Source organism: Macrotis lagotis, chromosome 5, assembly GCF_037893015.1.
Source record: "Macrotis lagotis isolate mMagLag1 chromosome 5, bilby.v1.9.chrom.fasta, whole genome shotgun sequence".
NCBI lineage: Eukaryota > Metazoa > Chordata > Mammalia > Peramelemorphia > Peramelidae > Macrotis > Macrotis lagotis.
Window position 1 is genome coordinate 24,344,643 of NC_133662.1, and position 25,825 is coordinate 24,370,467.

The window sequence follows — 25,825 nt, forward strand, 5'->3', positions numbered from 1 at the left end:
CTCTCTCTCTCTCTCTCTCTCTCTCTCTCTCTCTCTCTCTCTCTCTCTCTCCCTGGAATTTCATCTACTAAAGCTTCTTGCTGCACGCTAGATATCTCATGTGGATGATTCACTAGTACCTAAAATTAAGCCCAACATGTGACTTTCCCAAAGAATTTTCCTGCTCCTAATTCTTATTTTCATTCACGATACCAACAAACTGGCTGTAGACTTGGTTAATCAATCTTCCCACTTCTCCACCTTCAAATCTTCAAGTCCTGTGAATTCTGTCTCTGCATCTCTGTCATCTGCTCCCTCTATTCTTATTGTTGTGAAGGAAATAATGTTACCTCACCACAAATCACTGAAATCATATCCTATTCTCTCTTTGCTTTCATTCTCACATAAACATCTCAAACTCAATATATCCACAAGTCATTTTCTTTCCCCCAAAAAAATCTCCCCTCTTCCCACTTTCCTTCTACTTACTAAAGAAGGTACAACCATCCTGCCAGTCACACCCAGGTATGTTGTTATCACCATGACAACCTCAGTGCCATTTTCAACTCCTCACTCACACATCCCACATAGCCAATCTGTTAACAATCTTGTCATTCACATTTATTGCATTCCCTTCTTTCCACTCAGGATCTCATTACTTCTAACCTGCATTACTGAAACATTCTGCTGGTTGGTCTCTCTGTCTCAAGTCTCTCCCCACTCTAATCCAATAAGCTGCCTCTTCCTTTAAGCTGCCAAAGTAATATTCGTCAAGTGCAGGTCTGACCATGTCATACCTTCCCCTTGCTCAATAAACTCCACTGGCTCCCTATTACCTAGAGGATCAAATATAAAATCCACTGTTTGGCATTTAAAGCCAATCTCAACCTGATCCCTTCCTACCTTTCAGTCTTATTAGACTTTACTCCCCTTCTCTTACTCTATGATCTACCCACACTGGTCTTCTCCACTCTGCCTGAACTGGAATGTTACCCTCCCCATTTCTACCTCTTCACCTTCCTGGCTTCTCCAAAACTCAGTTCAAGTTTCTTCCTCTTCCCATATCCCCTATTTCTTCACTCTGAAGTTACCTTTCATGTACTCCATATAATTTTGAATGTAAAGTTATTCACATTTTGTCTTCCAGATTCGATTTAGAGCTCTTTGAGGGCAGAAACTGTTTCGCTTTCCTTTGTCCTCCAAAACCTGACAATGACTAGTACAAACTAAGTGCCTAATAAATGTTTACTGACACTTTTGAAAAAAACCACAACTTTTTGGCCCAAGTGTTTCACATCAAAACGACTGTTGGTGAAAGGAAAGTATCCAATAATACTTTCTTGAAACTATGGTCATTCTTTCACAAATTATTTAACTTACAAATCAAATAGGTGTATGGCATTTTCTTGACAAGATGAGCCAATAGCTTATCAACCTCTTTAAAATAATTATTTCCCTGGACTACAACTTTGTTTGATGTTTGAAATAATTAACTTCTTTGGATATTAACTTCTTTACACATCAAAGTCCTATCACTGAGATGGCTTTATTTCCTTTCTTCCAGACATTAGAAAAAATGTCATTCAAAAGCAGAAGCACTCAAGTCAATTTTCTCTAATAAATACAGTTAACATGGAACTGAAAACCTACTGTAATCTTCTCAACGGGTTAATGTCCTACAGTTGTTATAGCTTTCAATTGAAATGCATCTGTTTGCCATATTCTGCAAACTGAATTCAGATGTGCAGATTGGGGTACAGATTATTTCAACATGAGGTGGTTTAAATATGAACCCTACTAAGCAGAAGATCACTTCTGATCAACACTACTTAAAACCAGTCATTTTGAAAATATTTTATCTAAGTCACATTTGTAAATTTTCCTCTGAAGACAATTTGGCATTTTATTTTAATTTTTAAAAAATGGATCTCAAAAGAGGCATTTTTGTACTAAAAATTTATTTTTATTAAATTTAGACTTACTGAGCAATTGATTTGGCAAACATCCTGAATGTAGGATTGCATTTAATTGGTCATTCTATTTTTGGTGCCGAATGGAGCATAGAACAAAGCTGAATGATCTCAAAAGTTTTAAAAACTTAATTAAGACCCTGATTGTCACAGTTGTGGCCATTTTATACTTCTCTTTAATAATAACAAAAATAGATCAAATCCATTAACTGACCCACTTTGAAATGATGCCAATTGGATGTTATTTTTTTCTTTTTATGATGGTATGAACTTATGTACCACTGTTGAGCCAAATTAATTCTGCAGACCTACATAATGGTTCTAGTTTCCTATTGTAATAGAAGAGAGGAGGTCTCTTCACTGTAATCTGACATAACTTGAATTAATGCACATTCAAGTTTGCATGTTATTTTTAAAAAACTATACCAAAAGTTTGACAATCAAAACATTTCTTCCTAAAAACTTCTAAAAAGAAAGGAAAACCACCACTAAGAACATTGTAAATCTCATCATGCGAAATAAAGGCTAGCTATTATAGATACTATTATTATTATTATTGTTATTACTTTTAGTTGTATATTTTGTGGACAACTAAAAACAATTTGGACCCTAAAAGTACCTGCACTATTGCAAAAATAACAAGTTATCCATATCACTAAGTAGTCAAAATAAATACTTTTACAATACCTACCTATACTTTGAATAGTGGTAACAATTTTAGTTATTAAATTATTGAATATAAGCATAAAGCCTTCCTCCCCAATAAAATAGACCTCATTATAGAAATAGTATTAATTGGTCATATGAGCAAACGGTGAACACAGTCAAAGGTTGCAAGATATCCTATGAAATAGGCACAGAATTTCAAATTCCCCGATAAACTAAAAAGTTGAGATTATGATTAGATTATAGGCAAAAATTAATAGTTGTTGAGCTTTCCTTAACTCACAAATCTACTAAGGTTGTAATTACATAATAAACATGAAAGCACTTTGAAAAACATAAAGCATTTTAAAATATATCAGCCCCATCCCTCATAGACTATAACTCTTCATATGTATTAAAATTGGAGGGAAATAAATTTAACAAGTGGCTAAGGATTTAGATAATGGCCCAAAGGATAAATACTAACTCTCCTAATGGAATTAGTTAGTGGAAGCACTGTTTTAAAATGTTTAAAGATCGTCTTGTACAGGAAAATCAATGCTGACACCCATAACCCACACACGTGCACCTTTACTTTTATATTCCTCTTTGAAAGATTACCTTCATCTCACCCTTTTCTCATACCTTTCCAAATTCCATCCTTTGGTGAAAAATACAGCTTTGAGGTTTTCTTTGAGCCCATTTTCTCCTACAAACCATCTCCCCTTCCTAACACCCTATTCCTATCAATGGCAATTAACATTCATGACAACAAGACTCATCTTTGACTCTTGCTCTCCTTTACTCCTTCTATTCAGTTGCCAAGTCCTGTTACTTCCTCCTTTGAAACAAATGTCACTCAACTCCATCTTTTCCTTTCTATTTCCACTGGAAACACCCTAGTCCAGTATCTCACCAGAAAAATAACTTATCTGATCTCTTCCTGCTCCAACCTCCCTTACACAATGATTCCAGATTGATTTTACTAAGATATTTTAATCAAGTCATTCCCCTACTCAAAAACTAGGGAAGTTCAACACTGATTAAAAAATAAATCAGGGGCGGCTAGGTGGCACAGTGGATAAAGCACCAGCCCTGGAGTCAGGAGTAACTGGGTTCAAATCCAGTATCAGACACTTGGTAATTACCTAGCTGTGTGGCCTTGGGCAAGCCACTTAACCCCATTTGCATTGCAAAAAATAAAAAATAAAAAAATACATCAAATTTATAAACCTGAGAATCAAGTCTTTCTACACTCTAGCCCCACCTTAACTATCAAACCTATTCTACTGGATTCAGGAAAATTTCTTAACTGCACCTCAAATCTACTAAGCATTGTCAGTTTTTACTCATTCTTTTCCTCACACTGACAATTTCTTCATCCCTTCCTTTCTTATTAGAGGGCTGTTAGCCTCTTTCTTGCAGCCCTCTCTGACTACTCCAGTTCACTGAGCTCTGATAGTATAAGTATATACATTTCAGTTTTTCTATTTATATTACTTCCAGGAAATAGATATTATCTACCAATGAATGAGGCTGAGTTCTACCTGCAGTAACTGTTTTAGTTTTCTCTGCTATCTTCCCACAGTCCAAGAGTTTAGCACAAAAATAACCAATGTAAACTACTCAGATATCTAATCAACTGAACTGACAGCAGACGCTTTTTGATAAAAAAAAAACTGATAGTCACACAAGGATAAGAAATTAAAAGTATAAGGAGAAAATTAAAATATAAGGAATAACATGGATTGTTTTTGAAGAAAATGAGTTCAATTATTATTATTATTACAGTAGGTTGCATATCCTACAATGATAATAATAAAAGCTAGCATTGACATAGTACTTTAAGACATACAAAAGGCTTTTACATTTATTATCTCATTTAATCCCTACAGCACCTAATATTGAAGGTACTTCAAGTATTATCATCCTCATTTTAAAAATAAGGATACATGCTCACATACTGATCTTTATAATCAGGATTCAATTCCAGTTCTATCAAGACTCTAAATCCAGTACTCTTTCCACATCACAGCACTTCATTCCCAACTATAATCTATACACAACCAATAAGGACATTCATAGGATCATAGATTTAAACTGGAAGTTGATCTTAGAGGTTATCTAGTACAGAATTGTCGATCGCATAGCAGGCTCACAATGGCACTGAGTATAATCCAAATTAGATTAAAATGTAATTAGAAAAGATAAGCAAAATAAATAAAAATACCAAAAAAAAAACATGGATAATAATACATTTGAAAATTAAGTGACCATATGGCCCTTAAGAATCCTTACATATGGCTAAGGGAAACCATTTCTATCTCAATTTGATAGCATTAATCCAGTCCAACTTCTTCATTTTACTGAGGAAGAAAGCAAGGTCTGGAAAAATAATTTGCATAGAGTAACCTGGGCTAACTTACTCCAAATTTGACAATCTTTTCAACTATAACACATACTACTGCTTAAGTAGGGATTAATTTCTGAGATGGAAATTATAAGAACCTTAGAAGAAATTGATATTCTTTTATCTTTGCAAATATGGCAGGGGAAAAAAATAAAATAATAAAATAAAATATGGCAGGGGGGGAAAATAAAAATAAAAATGCCAGGCACAATCAGTTCCCTAAATTTGAAAGAGCATTTTTCAAAGGGTTCAAAGCAAAAATTAGTGGGATTTCATAGGCTAAAATTCTCTAAGGAATAGGAAGTTCTCAAAAATTATAATTTGAAGCCAAGAAATAAAAACAATTCCACTGAGAAAAACAGTAGTTTTCAGAAGAGAAGAATCTGGAGGTCCAGAGTGCTGCATTCACAATCAAAGCACATGGTTTCAAATCTGGCTCTGATTTTTTTTAACCTTGTGACCATGGAAAAAAATCACTTTATTTCCCCAGTCTTAGGAAATTGGGATAGGGAGCATTATTCTAAATAGTCTCTCAAGTTCCTTCAAACTCTAAATCTATGATCCTAAGATTTTCTAAAGATATATCCTGAATATGGAAGTAAGGATAAGTAATGAAAAATAAATATAAAAGCATGGCACGGTCTTGTAAAAGAATAGTTTCAGAAGTGCTAAAAGTTCAGAATAAACGAGGTTAATGATACAAAAAAAAATGATATGGGAATAGGAACTGTCTGTTGTTGAAGGACAAAGCTAAAGCATGATTCTCTACCAAGAATAATCTTTGAACTGGAAAGCATAAAGAAAAGAAAATTGGAGATAAAAAATTGATAGTCAAGATAAGTAAAGAAACATTACGAGATGATGAGTTCAGATTACCAGAGAACTAAAACCCAGAGTAACAATTTTTAAAAGGAAACAGAGAGGGTGGCTAGGTGGCACAATGGATAAAGCACCGGCCCTGTAAGTCAGGAGTACCTGGGTTCAAATCTGGTCTCAGACACTTAATAATTGCCTAGTCGTGTGGCCTTGGGCAAGCCACTTAATCCCATTTGCCTTGCAAAAACCTAAAAAAAAAAAAAAAAAAAAAAAAAAACCAGAAAGTACAATCATTAAACTGTGGAACAAATGAACTTAGTTTTGATTTCTGGTAAAATTCTACAATATTAAAGAGATGATTTTTGTGTCGAGTCATTTCAGCTAAGTACAACTGTTTGAGATCCCAATTTGGGGTTTTCTTAGCAAAAAAAATAGAGTAGTTTGCCTTGTCCTTCTCCAGTTCATTTTACAAATGGGAAAACTGAAGCAAACAAGGTTAAGTGACTTGTCTAGGGTTACACAACAGTAAATGTCTGAGGATAGATATTTATTCAGGTATTTCTGACTCCAGGCCCAGCACTTTTATCCACTGTAGCACTGAGCTGCCCAAACTTAGCTTCGATTTCTGGCAAAACTTTTTATTATTAAAGGGATGGTTAATGAAGATCTAAGAAAAGGAAACTGATCACAGAAGTTTAGTGGCTTCATCAAGGACCTTTAACACTAAATTAACCTCATTTCCTCAGTCTAGACTGGTATATATCAGAAGAATACTAAAACACAGTTTACTTACATTTCAGCATCTATTCTCTCTTGTTATTCTTGTGGAAATGAAGGTGGGCTAGATTACAGTACAATAAGAATTCAAAACTGGCTGAATGACCATATCTAAAGAATATGGTTCAATTTAAACTTATCACTAGTAGAATGCTCCAAGGATTTCTCTTGGGCACTGTACTAATTATTTTATCCATCATCTGAATGAAGGCAAATATGATATATTCATCAAAATTGAACGATGAGAAAAAATAGGAAAGAAACAATAATGTAATGAACAAAAGAGCCTGGTTCCAGGAAGATTTTGACAAGAGCAAAGGGTTAAAAAAAAATTAACTTCAAAAGCAGATGGAAAACTTACAGCTAAGTAATAGATAACTGAGAAAAAAATAAGGGGCTTTAGCTTGTCTGGAAATTCAGTTTTAAGTCGTAAGACATTTCATGGCAGCAAATAAGGTAATTTGATGTTCTACCAATAAGTACTGAGAGCACAAGAGAAAATGCCACTGAACACTGCCCTGATGGTTCTGTGTTTAGCTCTCAACAATACATTTTAAAGAGGATACTGACGAATCTGGAGATTAAATAGAGTGGTGGCCTAAGATTATGCTATATAAGGATGATTTGGAAGAATATTTAAGGTGGCAAAGACAGGACAGAATGGAGCTATGAACAAATATTTAAAGGACTGTCATGTGGAAGATGGATTCAACTTGGTCTCCTTGGCCAAAGAGAAGCATTAGGAGAAACTGGTAGAAGTTGCAGAGATACAGGTTTAGGCTTGATGTAAGAGAAATAATAATTCTAATAACAATCTAAATAATTTCTAATTTTTCAAGCTAACTATGCAAAAGTGAAATGAGCTGCCTCAGAAAATATTGGGTTTTTCTCAACGGAAGTTAATAAACAAAGATTGATTATTTGTTGGAATGGAAATGTCAACCCCAACTAATTCTAGGGTCTTCCCTCTATTATTTCCTATTTATCCTGAACATAGCTAGCTTTGTATTTATTTGCTTTCATGTTTTCTTTATTGTTGTAAGCTCCTTCAAGACAGAGACTATTTTTTGCCTCTTTCTGTACCCCCAGTGATTAGGAAAGTGTCTGACACAGAAAAAGCACTTAATAAATTTTACTGTTTGATAGAAGATTCTCAATATACAGTTATCAAACTGGACTAATTTGGGAGTCTATGGTCCCTTCCTACTCTAAACAGCTGTGATTTCTGAGACTGTAGACATTCTAAGAACCACAGAAAGTTTCACACATCTAACAATGTTTAAAAAAGATATTTTATAGTGTTAAAAAGTAGGAGGTATAAAAAGAATTGTTTATATATAAAAACCCTTCAAAATATTTTTTTAATTTTTTCCATAAAACATCTTGTTTTTAAAATTTTGGAATCTTTCTGGACATATTAGAAAAAAGGATATTTTTAGTTCAATTAGAAATTTTCAGGTTCTAAAGGAATGAAGGGTCTGTTTGACACAAGCAGAGGAAAGACATAATGAAAGGATGAGGAATCTATCAGATTCCCATTTGTTCCTCAACCAGGGTTTCCTTAATATGATCTAGGTCTGAGAGACAGTTATGAAGTTAGCTGGACTGATCAAAAATTGGGCAATTCAAATTATCAGAAAGCAAATATCTAGCTGCACAGATTCTAGTGTGGGAAAGAACCTCAGAAGTCAGACAGGAAGAGGATGTAATTCCCCTGCCCACCCCACCCCCTTTTTTTCCTGGTGAAGATAGCTCTTTTCCTAGATAAAGAAACTGAAGCAATGACCTTCTCAAGGAGAGACACCTGATTATTGTCAGGGTCCAGTCAAGAACCTAGTTCTTTCAATTCAAAATCCAATATCCTTTCCACTGAAATACCCCTCCCTCCTTAAAATTAAAAGTCATTCAGCACCAAAATTCTGAAGACTACCAGAACTGGAAGGAACATCAATATCATCTGGTCCATCCAACGTCCTTCATTTTAGAGAGAATACGACCTGACAATGCTTTACAAAGTCTGAAGAAGTTGCACTGGACTTAAAACTGAGGAGTTGTCAACATTTGCTCAAAATGAATGAAGACTCACCATCCACAGATCAAATTCTGAGCACTTTTCCCTTCATTTCCAGGGTTATAAGAGCCACCAAATATTCAAGATGTAAAAATGTTGCCAGAACAATCTCCCAAAATGTAACAAATTGCTAAACAGAAATACCAGCCAAGATACCTCAGTGCAGATGTTTGAACAATGGAGTTTCTCATACAGGTGTTCAAATTTCACCAATATAGATGTGTCCAGGAAGAGCGGTGACATTCAGGAAAAGCTAGGCAAACATTTTCCAGATTTTCCAATCTAGATTACCAGTATGTCAACTATAGAGACTAATCTCCCTTACTCAAAAAAAAGAACCAAGTAATTCAAAGGTTAGAGGCTGATAGTCCTTTAACCTAACCTGAGAAGGTAATAGCAACAAAAGTCCTAAAGACTTAGGAGAAAGAAAAGGAGACCCTGGTCAATATTGTTAAAAACAAAGGATAGAGGAGTCCTTGAAATACAGCATTATAGCTGTAAGTGAGCTTTCCTATTGCTAGAAAGCAGTAAATAGTGCCCCCACATTCCTCAAGCAATATGAAGTCTTGTCACATGATATGTACTTTAAGGTCATGATCATTCCAAGTAACACTGGAAGAAGTGGGCCTGCTTGTGTAAAGCTGGAAAGGGAGTTCAGACTAAGAAGTTTTAATAATTCTGATCCTGCACCAGAGAAGGAAGTTTGCATCCACCATCTGCAACCCAAAGCAAGGTATTAGGGAAAGAATTGAAGAATGGGATGCTTTATATATTTTTTAAATAGGTCACAGAGAAATAGGAGGGAAAACTGTCCCTGGAAGTCATGAAACAGAAAAAAATATTATAACTTTAAGAAACCTTAAAGGAAGTAAAGACTGGGAGAGGTAAATAAAGTTCAGGGTAAGGGGGAGAAGCAGAGATGACCAAAGGAAGACAAAATCCACCCCAATCACTGTCAAGAATAAAAGTAGAAATGGTTTTGGTGAATGACTTTCACACAGAGTAGGCTGTAAAACTGGAGGGAGCTGGTTTAACTTTCCTGGTATGATCATGATGGCAAAGATTTAGGATCACATTAATCTCTCCTTCTATCTAGAGATAATAATTTGGGAGGGGCAATGTGGACTGCTCTGGTAAGGCACTTTTACTTCTGGAGGAAACCTATGCAGTAGCAAAACTAACTTAACCTGGAAATGATTGATGTGATCTGCTTATCTCTTACCTCAGCTCCTGTTACTGGCAAACTAATCAATCAGGAGAAATATTCTTCCTGCCACGTTCAAATTTGTCTAGGTACCTATACCTTGAGAGGACCATTTTCCAGCCAACTTCTTTCTGGATGATAAAAAGAATGATGCCTAACTATGAATGATAGCTAAAAGTATTTCACTGTCTTTCTAAAGAATAGGAGTCACAATCCTGTCAGTTCAATTTCAGATCCTTTCATGAAAGAAGCTGCTACTATAACTGTGAAAAGGTGGTTCAGGGTCAACTTTTTCTTCAGAGTTTATGTTTATGTAAATCTTCCCCATCCAACAACTTAAGATAAAACGTTACAATAAAACTCCTCAGTACTAATTTTAATATTCTTACCATGGCAAAAACAAAATACCAAATGGACAGTTCCATATAAACAATTAAACAAGAATATCCCACTCAGATAGTTATAGAAACAAAAAACAAAAAAAAGGAGAAAATAAGACTATTAAATATGAGCATAAAGGAAGTTTTAAATTCACAGATTAGTTTTTCTGTGGATTTGGATAGTCTAGTTAATCCCCTTATCTCTTATACACTAACATAATAAAGAATGGTAATACACCTAGGCAGAGGACTGATCACAATATACTCATTTAAAGCATTTCTTTTATGCTTGGTGTAATTATAAAAATTATCTCAAGAGTCAATGAGGGAAAATTTCTTTGTGTAATCATACCTAGGAGCAAGAAGGAAAAAAATACATCTAAGTCCCTTCTACTCAATGACTGTATTAGAATGATTCTAAAAGCATTCCCATGACACTTCAAATGCCAGTACCCCAATTTCTTCATATATAAATAAATGTAACAATTTTTTTTCAAAACCAAAAAAGGGGGTAATATAACTAACTCAGACTGTCTCATGGAGGGAAAAATTTCCAGTAATCTACCTGGAAGAATATGGACTCATAAAATCATTGAGCTGCAAGAGATCTTAAAATCCTCCTTTTTTAAAATGAAAAAAATCAAAGTCCAGAAAAATTAAGTAACCTGTTAGTTACTTGTTGGAAGTCTCACAAATGTGAGACCTGGCAAAGCCAGGACAAAAATTCAGGGCTTATGATTACTAATCCAGTGATCTTCCATATATTTCTATATATGAAAGGATAGCCACATCTTTCCAAAAATTTCCACAGAACTTTTTCAAAACTTTAATACTTCTTTGAAGGATGATACAGAAAATGAACTATTTCTAAGTTATTCCTACTGCTACCTCTGAAGTTCATTTTTAAAAAATGTCAATGGAATGTATCTTCTTTGTTAATTATTAAAGGATATAAAGTTATTAACTCCTTAAATCAAATAAGATGCTGTAATTGAATGACTTCATTGTGAGAAAACATATTTTAGACTTAAATGTTTGAAAATGAAACACATTCATCCAATATGTTACAAAATTCTATGTTGCCATACCTGCACACCTTTCCTCCTCCAAGCATCGTATATTTACTTTATTTTAGTGATTTGGGAGGGGGTTTTGATGTTTGTAGAGGGAGGGAAGGGAAGTTATTGGATAATTTCTATATGACAAGGCCAAGAAAAAAAGCTACAATTACTCTCATCTTCTATAAGAACTAATTAATCAGATTCAAATGTACTCCAACTATATTCTAAACTACTTCTAGGCAGGTACAAGGTCTCATTATTTCCATTATAATTTCCACCACAGTAGTCAGAAGCTATATCATAAAGAAGACAGCCATTATAATTGAGTGTTGTACTCCTTCACCAAGGACATCAAACAAATCAGAGATAAAATTTCAAAAGAGTAAATATGTAACCACAAGTTTTATACTCTTTTAAGCTAATAAAATTATTATTAAAGGCATTTGAAATGGGTATGAACTGTATATAATGCTTCCATAAGGAATCCCAAAGTACTACATATTATAATACTATACTATGTTATAGTATATATCATATACCATATATTATAGTATATATTCATAGCATAAAAAATCATTCCTACTTATATCATAAATTTAACCTAAAACTTATATACTACCTATAATGAACACTAAACGTTTAATTTATAATAGTTTCCCTTAGAATTTAGAATGATTTATAGATGATTTAGATAACTCAGTTCTCTGAAAATGGTGGCTTTTTCTTTTTCTGTAATGTTAGATTAGATACATGAGAAGAGTCTATGTTTATCTATCTTTGTATCTCTCTAACCAGAGTACCTTGTACATAACAGACTTAATAGATGTTTGCTGTACTGAATTTCCAAGACAGACAATGAAAATGCTTTTTTTCAGTAGTTATTTATACATGTATCATGTATATTATGCAATAAATTTCTTGAGAGAAGACACTAAACTCATTCACAACTTTGTATCTTTCAAAATATAATACAGTGTCTGAAATACAATGATACTCTATGTATGTAATTTCATCTACAAAATTAGGCCTGGTCTAGAATGATCATTAAGGGCTCTTCCAGTTATCTAAGTTTATTATTTTTATATTTTATTTATATTTATGTATTTTAATATATTTTATATTTATATAAAATCAGTCATACTAGGTTTAGAGATAAGTTTTGGCAAAGGATACAGGGAAATTAAGTCAATATAAAATTCTAAACAAAAAAACTGGTAAAAAAAATACAAGAGTGTGAACATCTGTTCTTCGGAACCCTTACTTCAAAGTTGAATGGTATGAGTAAAAACCTAATAATTACAATGATTCAGAAATGGAAAAGAAGATACTTTCTTAGTTATTAAATGACCATTTGTAAGAAATATTTTTGAGAATATTCTTGTTCAGGTAAAGCTGAACTATATGGCCTCTAATGTACCTTCCAATTCCATCATTCTAAGGTTCCTCCTGACCTCTCTCACAGAATCTCTAAAGCAAACAAAAAGCAACATCTTGACTAAACAGATACTGCTTTTAATTTCAGATGTTTAAAAGAAACTATAGAATGAATAAAAGTTACAAGATAAGAATTCATAAGGATCAGTGGATTTGGCTAATGAAGGCCACTTTATAGATAGATATCTAAACTAACTTCATTATTTTACTGATAAGGACACTAAGGTCTAGGGAAATTAAAGGACTTCCCTGAAGGTCACAATGAATTTGAATTTACTAATAGAGAAAGAAGTCTTGAGAAACATAGAATTTTCACTTTAGCCCTTGTACTTCAAATCAAGTGTTTTTAGGCTAAATTTTCTGCTATTCAATATAGCATCTATAGAGCTAAAAGGTACTTCTCACTTAATTCAATATCTTTATTTTACAGATGAGGAAACTGAGGCCCACAAGTCAACTGACCTGTCAAATTAGCCAGTTAGTAAATGTCCAAAGCAAGATACAAAATATTCCTGATTCTAAGTCCAGCACTCTATTCAATATACTATACTATGTAGCTCAAAGGAATCAAACCTAAGTGCTAATATTAGCAAGTGAATCAAAATCCAAATACAGGAAAGACAGAAACTGATGAAACAAAGTATGGTGTTTGTCTTGAGAGCTCTTCCTTTATTTCTTAGGTAAGAAGAATAATACACTTGGAATAAGAACTAAATAATCATCAGCTATGTAGCAATATACATCTACCTCTCTGAGCCTGAGTTTCCTCACTTATAAAATGGAACTAATAATGCCTGTAGTGCCAAACAGGATTGTTGAAAAGGTCAAATGAAAAAGAAGTATGTACAACACTTTTCCATATTATTCCAGCTATAAAGTACTATGTAAATAGCAGCTATTGGTGTGCTTATTATTGTACATGGAAACATATCAGCTCTACAAAGATTATCCTTGAAATGGACTATACATGTATATGGATTCCAAAAGAAAACAAATTAACTATATGTTTTTACATGGTTTAAGTTCAAAGAAAGACCTTGATAACTTTGAGGTCTCTCCCAGCTCTACTAGTAAATTCAAATACATTATGCTGCATGAATTCTGGTTATTACCTATGCAATTACTAAACCTCATATGTAAAATAAGAATACTGGACTACGTAATAAGTGCCTTACAGTCAGTCTATACTGTAAGTCATTTAGCAATAACTAAAAAATCTATAAACTACCAAGCAAGTAGTTACTAAGCTACAATGGATTTTAAAGGATTTCATTTGTAGTTTCAATTCTAAACCAATGGCATTTTTTTCTGGGGGGGGGGGGGTGGTTAATATACAGAATATCTAGCTTATTATCCTACAACTGCCATTAGCCAAGTATATAACCTTGGTCAAGACATTTCACCTCACTAGAACCCAGTTTCCACATTTGTAAAATGATGGAGTTGGGCTAGAGAGCTCTTATATTGGAAGAAGTTCTATGGCTTTCTGAAACTTTGGAGATAGATAATCTCCTTAAACTACATTGTAATAAAATTTACCACTACTACATCAAACTAAAAGAAATAATAAAATAAATTGAAACTGATTTCTGTACATATGCTGACTACGAGATCTACAAAACATTCTGTATAGTTATAAAATGAAGGTCTTAAAACTAGATGATCTCTATCATTCCTTGTAGCTCTAAAATGTATCTGTATATAACATTATTGGACCACTAATCAGTAAGACACATGGTATGTAGTGATGAGATAATTGGTAAAAGGCAGTCTTGTGATTGAGGTCACTATTTTAAAGGCTCTAGGGCAGATGTTCTATCTAAGAACTATTAACTAACTATTCAGAGTTAAATGGTTCATGAGGATCAATCTTTGGTCTCATTAAAATCTAATTCCAATCAAATGAAAGCTGGAAATCCATGAGTAACAGAAATAAACTTATTTCCAAAGAAAAATTATCTTATAAGACACATTTTTCAAAAAATTATAATTAAATATTTTTTTAAACCTGTTTAAAAAGGAAGTATGAGTTCATAAATAGAGGGGCTGGCCATAGGATAAGGAAAATCCTCAAGTCCTGCCAAGAAACATACTGGCAGCTAGGTGAAACAGTGGATGGAATATTGGACTTGGAGTAGACCCAAGTTGGAATCCAACTTGGAGTCAACCATCAAACATTTGCAGGTTCAAAGTGATTCTGGGCAAATTAATTTAATATCTCAGCCTCCATTTCTTCATGTGTAAAATGGTAATAATAATAGTACTGTCTTACAGAGTTGTTGTTGAGTATCACTGAGATTACATTTGCAAAAAAAGCATTTTGCAAATCTTAAAAAAACTAAACTATTATTGCTACTGTTATTATTATTATCATCATTATTTTTATATGATAACTGACAAGTCACTTAACCTCTCAGAGTCCCAGGCAACCCTCTTAAAATATGACTTACAAGTAGAAAAAGTTTTTACACTAATTAAATTACCAGTCAACATCAAAACACTTCTGATTACCTATAGCAGCTATAACAAAAAAATACTGCTCACATGGTCCACTTAATCTGTGCAAAAAAAAACCCCTTTTTTGATAAAGTTAAGGGTCCACAGATTCTGAAAATGAAAATACTCCAAACACCTCTAAAATGGAGATGAAGAAAAAAAAAACTAACAAAGAAATGACTAATGGTCAACTGGAACACTGTGGAATTAAATGCCTGATTGTTCACCTAAATCTGGTATTCATTTGTTGCATGACCTTAGGAAACCAACAACCACATTGTTCCCCAATTTATCTATCTATAAATCAGAGAAAACACTGCCATATAATTTAAATTATCACTCACTTCGAATGAGAAACAATTTATAACTAATTTACCAAGCAAATATTATATTACCCAAAGCAGGAAATTTTCCCAAGAATTAGCAAGAATTTTCTAATTTCATCATAAGGGACCTTGACAAGAGAAAGGCCCTTAAAAGTCATCTAATCCAAATTACCATCCCATGCAGATAAACAGTCAGGATAGATAGACTGATCCATGTAAATCAATGTATATATGAGTGTGAGTTTATACAATACACAACACCCCTGAAAGTGGTCATCTTGTCTGCCAAATTCAACCAGAGACAGGTAGTGCCCATAAATCACACAATATACATCAATATAAAGATTCTTCCAGAAGATTTCTCTACATCTCTACTTCTGGAAGAATCTTTATATTGAGCTGCAATTTGTCTCCTGGTAATGTGTAGTTTGTTCTTTACCCAGAATTCCTCCTCTACAAACACTCTTTCAAGCCACCAGGTTCCTTTCCCTGCCTTGCTTTACTTAAGAGATCAGGATCATCAAAGCTGAAAGGGCCTTTAGGAACCAAGCTAAACATTATTGGGCTATCAAATGTTTACCTCATACAACAGAGTATACCAGGCTCCTCACCATTTCTGGACACTTCTAGTTTATCATTTGCCTTTAAATGTAAGTTCAGATAACTGAATACAGAGTACAGAGGATGTATTAACAATGGAATTCTGGATGCAAAACAGCAAAAAATTCCAGACTAAAACTCTTCTCTAGTTACCAATGTTCTCTTAAATGTTAAAGCTAAAGATCTTTTTTTTTTCAGTCATCCTTCTAGACCTGTCTGCATTCTTGGACACTTGTCAATCACCTTCTGCCTGATAATTTCTAGGTTTTCATGACTTGTTTGCTTCTCCTCTGCTCCCTCTTAGTTTCCTGTGCAAGATATCCATTCATGTCTTACTCTCTCACAAAGGATGGTTTCCCAAGGTTCTGTGTCCTGGGGCTACTTTTTTCTTTCTATCGTTTCTCACTTGGCGATCTCATCAGTTCCTATAGGTTCAGCTATCATTTTGAAGCTGATGCTTCCTATATCTACTTATTCAGCCCTAGTTTCTCTCCTGAGCTCCAGTTTCACATCACCTTCTGAACATCTCAAACTGGATATCATACAAACACCTCAATCTCAATATATCCACACCAAAACTCATTTTTTCCTTTAAAAATCTGCCATCTTCCCACTTTCCTAACTAAAGCAGATCATCCTCCTAGACCCATGACAACCTCAGTGCCATTTTCAACTCCTTACTCACACACATCCCATAGTCAATCTGTTATCAATCTTGTCATTCAATTCCCTTCTTTCCACTCAGTCACAAGCCTAGCTCAGGAGCTCATCACTTCTAATCTGAACTACTGAAACATTCTGTTGGTTGGTCTCCCTGTCTCAAGTCTCTCCCCACTCCAATCCAAATTCCATTGAGCTGCCAAAGTAATATTCCTAAATTGCAGGTCTGACTATGTCATGCCTTCCCCTTGCTCAGTGAACACCACTGGCAACTTTTTGGTCTTGGTGTTCCCTAAATTCTAGCACAGTAACTTGAACAAACATAAAATCTTCTTGTTTGGCATTTAAAGCCAATCACAATCCCTTCCTACCTTTACAGGCTTCTTAGACTTTAGTTCATTCACTTACTTGATGATCCAGCTACACTGGTCTCCTTGCTTTGTCAGTCTTCCCCCGCTTTTCTTCACTCTGAGGTTACTTTTCATTTACTCTATATAATCTTGTATGTACATAGTTATTCACATGTTGTCTGTCTCATTTTGTTGTTAGCTCTTTGAGGACAGAAACAATGATTTTTCCTTTCTTTGTCTCCCCAGCACTTAAAAGGACTCAGGACACAGTACAGTTTCAATAAATGCTTGTTGACTGACCACCTTGGAGTCAGTCAGATGATCTAGGTTTTGGTCACCAACAGCCTTGTGACCTTACAGAAGTCAGAATTTCTCCAAGTCTTATTTTCACATTTTCAAAATATGAATAATGATACCTGTCAATATATATCACAGAACTGTTATGAAGATCAAGTGTATATATATATGTGTGAGTATATATATATATATATATAAATATATATATATATATATATATATATATATATATATATACACACACACACAGAGAGAGAGAGAGAGAGAGAGAGAAATAAACATTTAGGGCTGGATTTACCTAGGATTACCTAGAGATAATCTAATCCAAATCTCCTTGTTTTACAGATGAGAAAACTGACACTAGAGAGGTTAAATGTCCAAGACCACCCAAGAGTTAACAGAGCCAGAATTTGAATTCAAATTCTTCCTAGTTCAGTGTGCTTTCCATTGCATAGGCTAACACTGGTAATGAAATCTAGAAAACACAATGTACTATTATTCTTCCATTCAAATCCTACTCATATCTTGGGGGGGGGGGGGAATAACTATAGGTAATTAAAAAGTTTATACTACAAAATGTGAGAGTAACTGTAAAGCTTTCCAATATGTCTCCTTGAGGGCAGGCAGGGACTTCTTTTTTGTCTTGGTGTTCCTTCAATTCTAGCACAGTAACTAGGCCAAAGTGGACATGTAATGTTTGTTGAACTGTTTGAGTATGGGTCCAGTGATATGACTGTCCTCTGATGAGTAGTTAGCTTTCAAAGATTCAACTTTATCATTAAAAGATAAATTTTCTCTTGCAGTCAAGCAAAAAGTCAATGTAATAAGGTTAAATGAATGAATATCTGCAATGGAATAAGGATATAAAGCTACACTAATGGAAAGAGACAATCACAAGACCCAGTTCAGGCTCTCCTCACTCCTAGCCTGGACTATTATAGTAGCTTATTGCAAGTATTTAACTGTTCTCCCTGCCTCAGGACTTTCCAATCCATACTCCACTCCTGTCAAAGCGCAGGTTCTGCGTCACTTGTTCAACTGCAACCCAACTCTCTAGGACCAAATACAAACTTCTCCAGTTAGGTTTTAAAGTTGGTCACAACCTACCTTTCCAAGCTTATTTACTACATGTTACTTCTCTTTGCACATTTTTATGCTCCAGGCAAACTAGTCTTCTTGGCGCTCCTCCAAAAGGCCATTCCATGTCCAGCTCCTCGGACGCTTGCCAGGTCTAGAATAGCTCCCCCCGCACAGGCAGGGCCCTTCCTTCCCAGGTGCCCTCCTCTATCCCAAAGTGATCTTTCTTACTTCTGCATATTCCCACTTATACGCTCCTCCCCAAAGGAATACAAGCGCCTTGCGGGCAGGGCCGGAACCAACAGGCACCAGAGCCCTACCCAGTTAAGACAAGGGGCGGCTAGGTGGAGCGGGAGGACCTGAGTTCGAATCTGACCTCAGACACTTAACAAGCCACTTAACCCCATTTGCCTTGCAAAAACTAAAAAAAAAAGTGTAATAAAGTGGAGTAATCATTTACTAGTGCAACGCTTCACCAGGGCTCGGGCACGGCTCCCGGAGCCTCAGTTTCCTCGTCCGTAACCTCGCGCATCCCGGCGGGGGAGGGGCGGGGAGGGGAGGGGGCGGCGCCCGCGGGCCCGGACGCGCGCCCCTCCCCGCCCCTCCCCCGCGGCGCGGCGGCCCTGCCTCCCTCCCCTCCCCCCCGCCACCCCTCCCCCTCCCTCCCCTCCCCCCGCTGCTCCTCGCCACGGCCCCCTCCCCCTCCAACCTCTGCTTTAATGAACCCTTGGAGGGGCGGACGGACAGACGGACGGACGGCTGCGGGTCCCGCGCCGCGGAGGTGGGGGCGGCCGAAGCTGCTGCTGTTCCCGCCGCGGCTGCCCAGGACACTCTTCCGGGGGTGGGGGAGGGGAGTGTAGTGAAGGCGAAGGGGCGCTTGAGGCCTGGGGGGGGACAAGATGGCGCAACCTCTGCCCGTGTGGGGGAAGGGCGTGGGGGAGGGGCAGGAGCGGGAGGGAGCGACTCGGGACTCCCCGCGCCGCGGCCCGCCCGAGCGCCGAGGCGCGCACGCATGCGCCTTTCTCCGGGAGCGCGGGGGGGGGGGGGGTTCTCCGGAGCCACTTCCGCCACGCTCCTGCGAGGCGGGGGCGGGGCGGGGCGGGGCGGGGCTTAGAGCCGCTGCCCGGGGCCCGGTTCTTCTCACCCCCGAGCGCGTGGTGGGAGCCTGAGTTGGCAGAGCCGAGGGGTGGGTGGGTGCAAGTGCCAGGAACCAGATGAGGATTCTGGTGAGAAGCCAACAAGCATTCATTAAACGCCTACTGAATGCAGGCACTTTGGGGAGCGCTAAAGGGTGGGGGCAGGCCTCACCTGGACCCAGGCCGGGCCCCGGGGCCTCCCTGGGAAAGATTGAGGCAGGTACCATGAAACCCCGACTGGGTGCCACAAAACGTGGTATAGGGACTGGCAGTCAGGAAGATCTGGATTCAAGTCCTCCCTCTGAGCTTCAATTTCCTCTGTAAAAAGTGAAGGTTTTGGGGGTAGCTAGGTGGCGCTGTGGATAGAGCGCCTGCCCTGGAGTCAGGAGTCCCTGAGTTCAAATGCAGCCTCAGACACTTAACAATTACTTAGCTGTGTGACCTTGGGCAAGTCATTAAACTCCATTGCCTTGCCTAAAAATTTTTTTTTAAAAAAGAATATTTTGTGGGGTGACTAGGTGGTGCAGTGGATAGAGCACCAGCCCTGGAGTCAAGAAGACCTGAGTTCAAATGCAGCCTCAGACGCTTAACAATTACTTAGCTGTGTGACCTTGGGCAAGTCATTAAACTCCATTGCCTTGCCTAAAAAAAGCCTAAAAATTTTTTTTTAAAAAAAAGAATGTTTTGTGGGGTGACCAGGTAGTACAGTAGATAGAGCACCAGCCCTGGAGTCAAGAGGACCTGAGTTCAAATGTGACCTCAGACACTTAATAATTGGCAAGCCACATAACCCCATTGCCTTGCAAAAAAAAAAAAAACCCTAAAAACAGAAACAGGAAAAAGTACAGGTGTATTAGTGCTAAATCTGATCTTCTAGTAAGTGGGGGAATAACCCCTCATCTGCCAGGATTCTGACTAAAAGAGGAAAGCAGAAGAGGGTGTAGAATAGTTAAAGAAGGGGAAATGGTCATTTCTGACACCCAACCCCTACACATAATTCTTGGCCACCTCCACACATTTAGTTATCCCACCATTCGCTTTGATACTCTCTTAACATTTTTTCTCCAAATTTTCTTTTACATGATTACTATTTCATATCCTGGGTGAAAATTTTACTGATATTCTGTCCCCATGTGTTCTTTCCTATAGATTTGTCCTTAGTATACACTGAGGTTAAAAACAAAAACCCGTACAAAGTTGTCTCCTAGATCATTAGTATCAACTACATTAACACATAAATAAATCAGTGATAATCAATTTAGGTCCTTAACAAAGTTCTAAGTTATTTAGAATTTGCTTTCTTTCTGAAATTGATTTTCAAAGTCTTCCATGCTGCCAGGGAGAAGGATAATCGGGTTTGTGGCACTCCTGTAAGGCAATCTAAATTTCTTCATACTTATGTCACAAAGTCATCCATGTTTTCTTTTTGGCCTTACTATTTTGCACTTTTCTCCAACCTCTCTGAATATGTGTTCCACATTAATTTTGTTCAGAAATATATAGTTGTGGGGTTTTTTGGTTTTTGGGTTTTTTTTTAGGTTTTTGCAAGGCAAATGGGATTAAGTGGCTTGCCCAAGGCCACACAGCTAGGTAATTATTAAGTGTCTGAGACCAGATTTGAACCCAGGTACTCCTGACTCCAAGGCAGGTGCTTTATCCACTACACCACCTAGCCGCCCCATATATAGTTGTTTTAAGGAGAAAGACTGCTACAGTAGAAGGAACATTAGCATTGAAATGAAAGAAACTAGCTTTAAATCCCTGAAAGTAAGGGTCAGAGGTCTCTGTTTTCTCTTCCCTTTCTATAATCCTTACTTCAAGTTCAATATGATTCAATTCCTACACACATGGTCATGACTTGCTTTTGTATTTTGCTCTTAGTGATTTCACAATACTTCAAATTATACCAAATACAGGGTGGTCATAAGAAAAAATACCCACCATAGTAACAATCCTGAAACTCAGTTCAATATAGTTGTAGAATTTAGGGAAAGTTAACAAGGGGTGTTACCCTGTATGTGAAATGGAAGCAACCAGTTGAAATCAAGATGAACCTTAATAAGTGGTCTTAAGCCAAAACATTCTAAAAAAAAATTCATTAGATAAGAATTAATAGTGTTTCTTGATTTAAAGTTAGATCTGTTGCTCTCATCTCCAGCTCTAAACCAGGACTTTGTCCCAGGGCTCTAAAATTTAGAGAGGACTGAGAACAATTGTACTACTTAAGCAGGTAAAGTTTAGCATATAGTTGCATAAATATTAGGCAAAACAAAACTGCCAGATGACAAATACACATGTAAGTGAGCTCCTTCCCAGCAGTACATCATCTCTCAACCAGAAAACTTTTTATGTCCTCATATCTAAGAACTTCACACACCTCTACCACCCTAAATGAGGGTGGGATTAAAAAAGTTGATCCGGGAGCATCTTTCATGCTGCTTCCCTGAATACTGTTTGCAATTTTCCACAGACTCCAAAAATACTAGTTTATAGCTCTGCTCCTTCCCTTGTCACCAAGGTTTCCTGGACATTTCTCAACTTTGCTCCAGGAAGTTTGTAAAAGTTCCATGCAGATGAAGGAGGTATTTTTTTTGGGATGAAGACTGGGGGTTTCAGATACTTTCAACACTTGAAAATATCTGAAACCACTTTGAGAGTAGGCACCCTTTCCCTTATGTACTCTTTCCTTCTATACTCTTCCCTCCCATACCCCAGTTACCATTTGACTTTAAAAAAGTGACTTTTGTGCTTAAATATTCTTGACTTGGAGAGTAAATTAAACTTCTATTATAGTTTTAAAAATCTGATGAAAGAGGCTTATTTTTTTAAGCTATCCATAAGGCTACATTAGATACTGTAAGGATCAGATTCATTTTTGCATCACTAATTAGCCCTCCTGTCTCAAATGAGTTCCAGGCAAATACAATAATTTGCTAAAGGTTAACACAAATATTCAATGACTAAAACTTTCTGCTCCAGATCTTTAAGATTTGCACACAAATATATTAAGAGGGAGATACATCATAAAAAAAATCATATAGAGTTTAGAGTGTGATGATTAAAAAGGTTTGAGAAATATAGTTTCTAGGTAATTTAATCATATTAATATGGCCACCATATTATTAATAAGAAGATGATCATTTGGCTGTCTCTCAGAAGACATGAGAGCTCGGGGTTCATATGTTCTTTTGCAAGAGTAATGTCAATCAACTTTGATTAGTTAACACAATCCTAGGATAGAAAAATTACCTCTATACCAACACCTCTCCTATCAAAGAATGTGTGCCCCACCTAAACCTGGACACAACACAATGACTCCTCCCCAAGGTGGAGTCTTGAACCAGAAAGTTAGTCTAAACTCATAACCAGCAAAGTTCTTCAAGAGACTGAACTTTTGGGGCAGTTAGGTGGTGGTCCTGGAATCAAGAGAACCAGAGATCCAATCCAGCCTCAGACACTTAAAAATTACCTAGTTTTGTGACCTTGGGCAAGTCAATTAACCCCCATTCCTTGCCAAAAAAAAAAAAACCCTGAATTTAAAATCAGAACTTTAGAAAAAAGGGAAGAACTCTGGATCTCTCCAAATTATTAGCTATTCATGATCATTTCTTTCACTCAGAAATTGATTCCAAATCTCAACTCTGCTGCTTATTGTTGGTGGGACCCTAGATAAGGCATTTTTTTTCCTCCCTGGGCCCTAGTTCTTTCATCTGTAAAATAAGGAAGTTGGAATAGATGACAGTCCTTCCAGCTCTGAATTCATATTTCTATTATATACAAAAGTTTTTAAAAGTGAGAACTTGGAGAGGAAATTATATATACAGAGTTGTAGAAGTTAAAGTAAAAGATGTTTTAAAAACACGTTAAAAGATGGTATGGGATTTGTGATATTGCCAGAATTCTAGAAGGTCTTTGGAATGTTAGTCATTTATGAGTTTGCTTCAATCTCCTGTAGCCTGCTAAAACCATAATTGTCTGGGGTAGGGAGGGGAGAGTAAATTTTACTTTAGAATAGTCATGATTTGCTTGCAGTTTTACAGGACTGTGGAACTTAGGTCAGAAAAAAAAATTTTCCACCAAGTATCATATCATTAACATAAATTATCCTAGAATATAAATGCTACTGGGGTGTTATTAAATGCATCAAGGTAAAACAGTGAAGTTCTTGCTGAAGTTAAGGTTGACTACTGGTCTCAGAAAAAGAAAAGTGATTTCCAGAGCATGTGGGGAATACAGGACAGGAGACAAAATGAATTCATCATACCACAAAAATGTCTCCATCCTGTCGACAAAATCATTAAAGAAAAATGAAGCATTGTTTCTGAAGACTTTTACATTCCTTTGGCATAATAACTTCCATGTAGATGCGCTGCAAAGAGAAATTGCACATATTTAAGTTGAAATGTCTGCTTTTTTTAAAAAAGTGTCCAGATTATGTAATAAAAGAAGTCCATGCTCCAAAGAAGAGTCGGAGCCACTGCAGAAGCCACAGCTAATAAGAATCCGTCTGCAATGTGATGGAGTATTTTTTTTCTGCTTCTGCCAGCAAGTCAAAGCACATGCCAATGTAGACAATTCGTTTCAGATGACCTGCAAATGATGTTGTCCTACAAACATTTTTACCCTTTAGTTATGTGACTATCTTGTTTTGTAGGAAGCCTTTTAAGGTGTATGCATGTATGCATGCATGCATGCATGTAACAATGTGTGTATATATACAGTCATGTGTGATATACATGTGTATGTGTGTGGTATACATGCATATATACATATGCACATTTGGCTTTTGCAATTTTTTTCTTTTGCTACCTTCAGGACTTAAGCAAAAACAAACAAAAAAAAAGTTGAATGTGAGAATTAGAGAACTTGGCTGTATTCAATTTATTTTAATTTCCTGGCACCAAGTATCTGAATTATAGTGAAATGTAGTATTTGCAGTCTCTAAACTGCAACATATCAATTTCAAGAATTCAACTTTGTTTTCGATAGAGATTTCTCTCACGGAGAAGGATCCTCAGTTTTGCCAATAAAAATGCTATATGACCTTAAGCAAAATACTTAACCTCTTTTAGAATTCAATCTTCTCATCTATCAAATGATTGAGACCTCTTCATATTCTCTAGTTTTTTTATGCTTAAAAACAAAGATGACACTACATCTCACCTTAATTAATACTACCAACAGTGTTAACAAATACTTTCTTATACAGAAAACATTTCCAATTATAGAAGATCCCCCCATAGATTTTAAGCAACCTAAACATATGCTAAAAGCATGGGAATATGGCCAAAGGATTAAAAGTTCAAACTGTATTATGCATGTCAAAGCTAGGTCTTGAATTGCCAACCTTTTAGAAATAAACTTATTGAGCAATCAGGAAGTCAATCTAATTTTCAGATACTATGCACAGAAAAAAATTCACTATGCTTGTAGCCTATGCTTCAAAAATGTCCTTTATAAAAAAATTATTGAAATGAATTCATTTTACTCTGAAATAAATGCTGTACCTTCAGTTAAGCAAGAAATGCATCAGGAAACTCTTTGGATACTAGTTTAAAGGTATCAACAGACAACAACAAGCAAGTTATTTATCCTGAAAAAATACTGTAATGAAAGAAGCAGGAAATCTGGAGTCAAAGGATCTGGCTTAGAATCTCTCCTACTTACTAGGTAGTATGGTAACCCTAGACAATTCATTTGGCATTTTAAAGCCTCAGTTTCTTTATCTGAAAAATAAAAGAATTGAAGTAAATTATCTTATATGATCCCTGTTAGCTCAAAATGTTTTATTCTTATGACATTTGTGTTTACCAACTATCTCTTAGACTTATCTGAATTAAAAGCATACTGCTTTCGGGGCAGCTAGTGGATAGAGCACCAGCTTTGGAGTCAGGAGGACCTGAGTTCAAATATGACCTCAGACACTTATTAATTACCTAGCTGTATGAACCTTAGGCAAGTTGCTTAATCCCATTGCCTTGCCACAAAAAAAAAGCAGCATACTGTTTTCTCTTAGTCCCAAGGTCTAAATGGGTAAGTATTGTGGTAGAACATAGAATCATAACTTCATTTGCTCTTATTATAATTATATATTAAATAGAAACCAAAGAATAATATAAAAAGACTATTTGCAAGC

At 36.2% G+C, this 25,825-nt stretch overlaps 2 protein-coding genes across 5 annotated transcripts in view; one reads left to right on the plus strand and one right to left on the minus strand.

Moving 5' to 3' along the window:
• The window catches only part of SUPT3H (SPT3 homolog, SAGA and STAGA complex component), a 682,254-nt gene extending 662,725 nt beyond the window's left edge, over positions 1 to 19,529 (minus strand). For 2 of the 4 annotated variants that reach the window (XM_074237078.1, XM_074237076.1), the window contains exon 1: positions 19,263 to 19,529. The gene's annotated coding sequence lies outside the window, so the exon portion shown is untranslated. Of the gene's footprint in view, positions 1 to 18,583; positions 19,089 to 19,262 lie in introns of those variants that run through there. The other 2 variants (XM_074237080.1, XM_074237077.1) reach the window with 2 other exon arrangements.
• Positions 1 to 25,825, plus strand: part of RUNX2 (RUNX family transcription factor 2) — a 459,712-nt gene that overhangs the window by 37,336 nt on the left and 396,551 nt on the right. The gene's annotated exons all lie outside the window — the stretch shown is intronic.